Below are 5,680 nucleotides of genomic sequence, written 5' to 3'. Positions count from 1 at the left end.
CATGTGATTCCTCTCCTCTAACTGTAGTCAGAAGTCACCATCCTCCTATCATGAGATTCCTCTCCTCTAACTGTAGTCAGAAGTCACCATCCTCCTATCATGAGATTCCTCTCCTCTAACTGTAGTCAGAAGTCACCATCCTCCTATCATGAGATTCCTCTCCTCTAACTGTCACCATCCTCCTATCATGTGATTCCTCTCCTCTAACTGTAGTCAGAAGTCACCATCCTCCTATCATGTGATTCCTCTCCTCTAACTGTAGTCAGAAGTCACCATCCTCCTATCATGTGATTCCTCTCCTCTAACTGTAGTCAGAAGTCACCATCCTCCTATCATGAGATTCCTCTCCTCTAACTGTAGTCAGAAGTCACCATCCTCCTATCATGAGATTCCCTCTCCTCTAACTGTAGTCAGAAGTCACCATCCTCCTATCATGTGATTCCTCTCCTCTAACTGTAGTCAGAAGTCACCATCCTCCTATCATGTGATTCCTCTCCTCTAACTGTAGTCAGAAGTCACCATCCTCCTATCATGAGATTCCCTCTCCTCTAACTGTAGTCAGAAGTCACCATCCTCCTATCATGTGATACCTCTCTCTGGGTGCTTGTTTACCTGCTGGAAGGCTTGTGCCTCAACATACCAGGACAACAAGAGTGTAAGAACAGAAACTCTTCACACTAACAGCAGAAGTACAACACAGGGGATCATCATGTCTTCAATACAGGGGATCATCATGTCTTCAATACAGGGGATCATCATGTCTTCAATACAGGGGATCATCATGTCTTCAATAAAGGGGATCATCATGTCTACAATACAGGATGTCATCATTTCTTCAACACAGGGGATCATCATGTCTTCAATAAAGGGGATCATCATGTCTTCAATACAGGGGATCATCATGTCTTCAATACAGGGGATCATCATGTCTTCAATAAAGGGGATCATCATGTCTTCAATACAGGGGATCATCATGTCTTCAATACAGGGGATCATCATGTCTTCAATACAAGGGATCATCATGTCTTCAATACAGGGGATCATCATGTCTTCAATAAAGGGGATCATCATGTCTTCAATACAGGATGTCATCATGTCTTCAACACAGGGGATCATCATGTCTTCAATACAGGGGATCATCATGTCTTCAATACAGGAGGTCAACATGTCTTCAATACAGGGGATCATCATGTCTTCAATACAGGATGTCATCATGTCTTCAACACAGGGGATCATCATGTCTTCAATACAGGGGATCATCGTGTCTTCAATACAGGGGATCATCATGTCTACAATACAGGGGGTCATCATGTCTACAATACAGGGGGTCATCATGTCTTCAATACAGGGGCTCATCATGTCTTCAATACAGGGGATCATCATGTCTTCAATACAGGAGGTCAACATGTCTTCAATACAGGGGATCATCATGTCTTCAATACAGGAGGTCATCATGTCTTCAATACAGGAGGTCATCAAGTCTTCAATACAGGATGTCTTCATTTCTACAATACAGGGGATCATCACATCATGTCTACAATACAGGGGGTCATCAAGTATTCAATACAGGGGCTCATCATGTCTACAATACAGAAAACTCAGTAGTTGTCTCCCGAGTGGCGCAGTGGTCTAAGGCACTGCATCGCAGTGCTAGCTGTGCCACTAGAGATGGGGGGCGCACATTTGGCCCAGCGTCGTCCAGGGTAGTGGAGGGAATGGCCAGCAGGGATGTAGCTCAGTTGGTAGAGCATGGCATTTGCAACGCCAGGGTTGTGGGTTTCAATAAAAATGTATGCACTCACTAACTGTAAGTCGCTCTGGATAAGAGCGTCTGCTAAATGACTAAAATGTAAATGTAAAAATGTAAATGTAATACAGGATGTCATCATTTCTACAATACAGGGTGTCATCACATCATGTCTACAATACAGGGGGTCATCATGTCTACAATACAGGGGGTCATCATGTCTACAATACAGGATGTCATCATGTCTACAATACAGGGGGTCATCATGTCTACAATACAGGATGTCATCATGTCTACAATACAGGGGGTCATCATGTCTACAATACAGGATGTCATCATGTCTACAATACAGGGGGTCATCATGTCTACAATACAGGGGGTCATCATGTCTACAATACAGGGGGTCATCAGGTCTACAATACAGGGGGTCATCATGTCTACAATACAGGGGGTCATCAAGTCTTCAATACAGGGGGTCATCAGGTCTACAATACAGGGGGTCATCACATCAGGTAAAATAACAGTAGCGAGGCTATATACGGGGGGTACCGGTACAGAGTCAATGTGCAGGGGCACTGGTTAGTCGAGGTAATTTAGGTAATATGTACATGTAGGTAGAGTTAAAGTGACTATGCATAGATAATAAACAGAGTAGCAGCAGTGTAAAAGAGGGGGTGGGTGGGGGGACAACGCAAATAGTCCGGGTAGACATTTGATTAGCTGTTCAGGAGTCGTATGGTTTGGGGGTAGAAGCTGTTAAGAAGCTTTTTGGACCTAGACTTGGCACTCCGGTACCGCTTGCTGTGTGGTAGCAGAGAGAACAGTCTATGACTAGGGTGGCTGGAGTCTGACAATATTTAGGGCCTTCCTCTGACAAAACCTGGTATAGAGGTCCTGGATGGCAAGAAGCTTGGCCCCAGTGATGTACTGGGCTGTACATCACTGGAGCCATACCAGGCAGTGATGCAACCAGTCAGGATGCTCTCGATGGTGCAGCTGTATAACTTTTGGAAGATCTGAGGACCCATGCCAAATCTTTTCAGTCTCCTCAGGGGGAATAGGCTTTGTCGTGCACTCTTTACGACTGTCTTGGGGTGTTTGGACCATGATAGTTTGTTGGTGATGTGGACACCAAGGAACTTGTAGCTCTCAACCTGCTCCATTACAGCCCCGTCGCTGAGAATGAGGGCGTGCTCGGTCCTCCTTTTCCTGTAGTCCACAATCATCTCCTTTGTCTTGATCACATTGAGGGAGAGGTTGTTATCCTGGCACCACATGGCCAGGTCTCTGACCTCCTCCCTATAGGCTGTCTCATCGTTGTCGGTGATCAGGCCTATCACTGTTGTGTCGTCGGCAAACTTAAATGATGGTGTTGGAGTCGTGCCTGGCCATGCAGTCAAGGGTGAACAGGGAATACAGGAGGGGACTGAGCACGCACCCCTGAGGGGCCCCCATGTTGAGGATCAGCGTGGCAGATGTGTTGTTACCTACCCTTACCACCTGGAGGCGGCCCGTCAGGAAGTCCAGGATCCAGTTGCAGATGGAGGTGTTTAGTCCCAGGGTCCTTAGCTTAGTGATGAGCTTTGAGGGCACTATGGTGTTGATTGCTGAGCTGTATATGAATAGCATTCTCACGTAGGTGTTCCTTTTGTCAGGTGGGAAAGGGCAGTGTGGAGTGCAATAGAGATTGCATCATCTGTGGATCTGTTGGGGCGGTATGCAAATTGGAGTAGGTCTAGGGTGTTGATATGAGCCATGACCAGCCTTTCAAAGCACTTCATGGCTACAGACGTGAGGGCTATGGGTCGGTAGTCATTTAGGCAGGTTACCTTAGTGTTCTTGGGCACATGTTGGTATTACAGACTCAGTCAGGGACAGGTTGAAAATGTCAGTGAAGACACTTGCCAGTTGGTCAGCGCATGCTCGGAGTACAAGTCCTGGTAATCTGTCTGGCCCTGCAGCCTTGTGAATGTTGACCTGCTTAAAAGTATTACTCACATCGGCTATGGAGAGCGTGATCACATAGTCATCCGGAACAGCTGATGCTCTCATGCATGCTTCAGTGTTGCTTGCCTCGAAGCGAGCATAGAAGTAATTTAGCTCGTCTGGAAGGCTTGTGTCACTGGGCAGCTCGTGGCTGTGCTTCCCTTTGTAGTCTGTAATAGTTTGCAGGCCCTGCCACATCCGACGAGCATCGGAGCCGGTGTAGTACGATTCAATCTTAGTCATGTATTGACGCTTTACCTGTTTGATGGTTCGTCGGAGGGCATAGCAGGATTTCTTATAAGTGTCCGGGTTAGAGTCCCTCTCTTTGAAAGCGACAGCTCTACCCTTTAGCTCAGTGCGGATGTTGCCTGTAATCCATGGCTTCTGGTTGGGGTATGTACGTACGGTCACTGTGGGGATGACGTCATCGATGCACTTACTGATGATGCCAGTGACTGATGTGGTGTACTCCTCAATGCCATCGGAAGAATCCCAGAACATATTCCAGTCTGTGCTAGCAAAACAGTCATGTAGCTTAGCATCTGCGTCATCTGACCATTTCTTTATTGACCGAGTCAATGGTGCTTCCTGCTTTAGTTTTTGCTTGTAAGTAGGAATCAGGATGATATAATTATGGTCAGATTTGCCAAATGGAGGGCGAGGGAGAGCCTTTTATGCGTCTCTGTGTGGAGTAAAGGTGGTCTAGAGTTTTTTCCTCTAAGTGCACATTTAACATGCTGGTAAAAATGAGGTAAAACGGATTTAAGTTTCCCTGCACGAAAGTCCCCGGCCACTAGGAGCGCCGCCTCTGAATGAGCGTTTTCCTGTTTACTTATGGCCTTATACAGCTCATTGAGTGCAATCTTAATGGCAGCATCGGTTTGTGGTGGTAAATGGACAGCTACGAAAAATATAGATGAAAACTCTCTTGGTAAATAGTGTGGTCTACAGCTTATCATGAGATACTCTCCCCTCAGGCAAGCAAAACCTCGAGACTTCCTTAAAATTAGATTTCGTGCACCAGCTGTTATTTACAAATATACACAGACCGCCACCCCTTGTCTTACCGGAGTCAGCTGTTCTTTCTTGCCGATGCAGCGTATATCCCGCCAGCTGTATGTTATCCATGTCGTCGTTCAGCCACAACTCGGTGAAACATAAGATATTACCGTTTTTAATGTCCCGTTGGTCGGATATTCGTGATCGTAGCTCGTCTATTTTGTTATCCAATGATTGTACGTTGGCCAATAGGACTGATGGTAGAGGCACATTACCCACTCGCTGCCGGATCCTTACAAGGGACCCCGACCTACGTCCCCGATATCTCCGTCTCTTTCTCCGGCGAATGATGGGGATTTGGGCCTTGTTGGGTGTCTGAAGTAAATCCTTCACGCCGACTCGTTAAAGAAAGAAATCTTCATCCAGTACGAGGTGAGTAATCGCTGTCCTGATATCCAGAAGCTCTTTTCGGTCATAAGAGACGGGGGCTGAAACATTATGCACAAAATAAGTTAAAAATTACGCGAAAAAACACACAATAGCACAATTGGTTAGGGGCCCGTAAAACGGCAGCCATCTCCTCCGGCACCATTAATTACGTCTACAATAAAAGGGGTCATCACATCATGTCTACAATACAGAGGGTCGTCACGTCATGTTTTAGGGTACAAGGAGTCATGCTGTGCACCCAAATAAAATTCCCTATTCAGTTTAGTATAAAACAAAAACAACTCATATCCAGCATATCTAAACACACGATTTAATGTGTTTGGCCTAAACCAAATAATGATATGTCTTACTCTGCCAAATCGTTTTCATCTCGTCTGATATGAACCATATAGCACCATATTCCCAACGGGCCCTGGTAGTGGTCCACTACACAGGGAGTAGGGGGCCATTTGGGATGCATCCTTTGACAAAGTAAGGCCATATACTAAGACCATACTA

Source organism: Coregonus lavaretus (assembly GCF_964263955.1).
Source record: "Coregonus lavaretus genome assembly, contig: HAP1_SCAFFOLD_3100, whole genome shotgun sequence".
Lineage (NCBI taxonomy): Eukaryota > Metazoa > Chordata > Actinopteri > Salmoniformes > Salmonidae > Coregonus > Coregonus lavaretus.
This window is presented reverse-complemented; position numbering follows the sequence as displayed.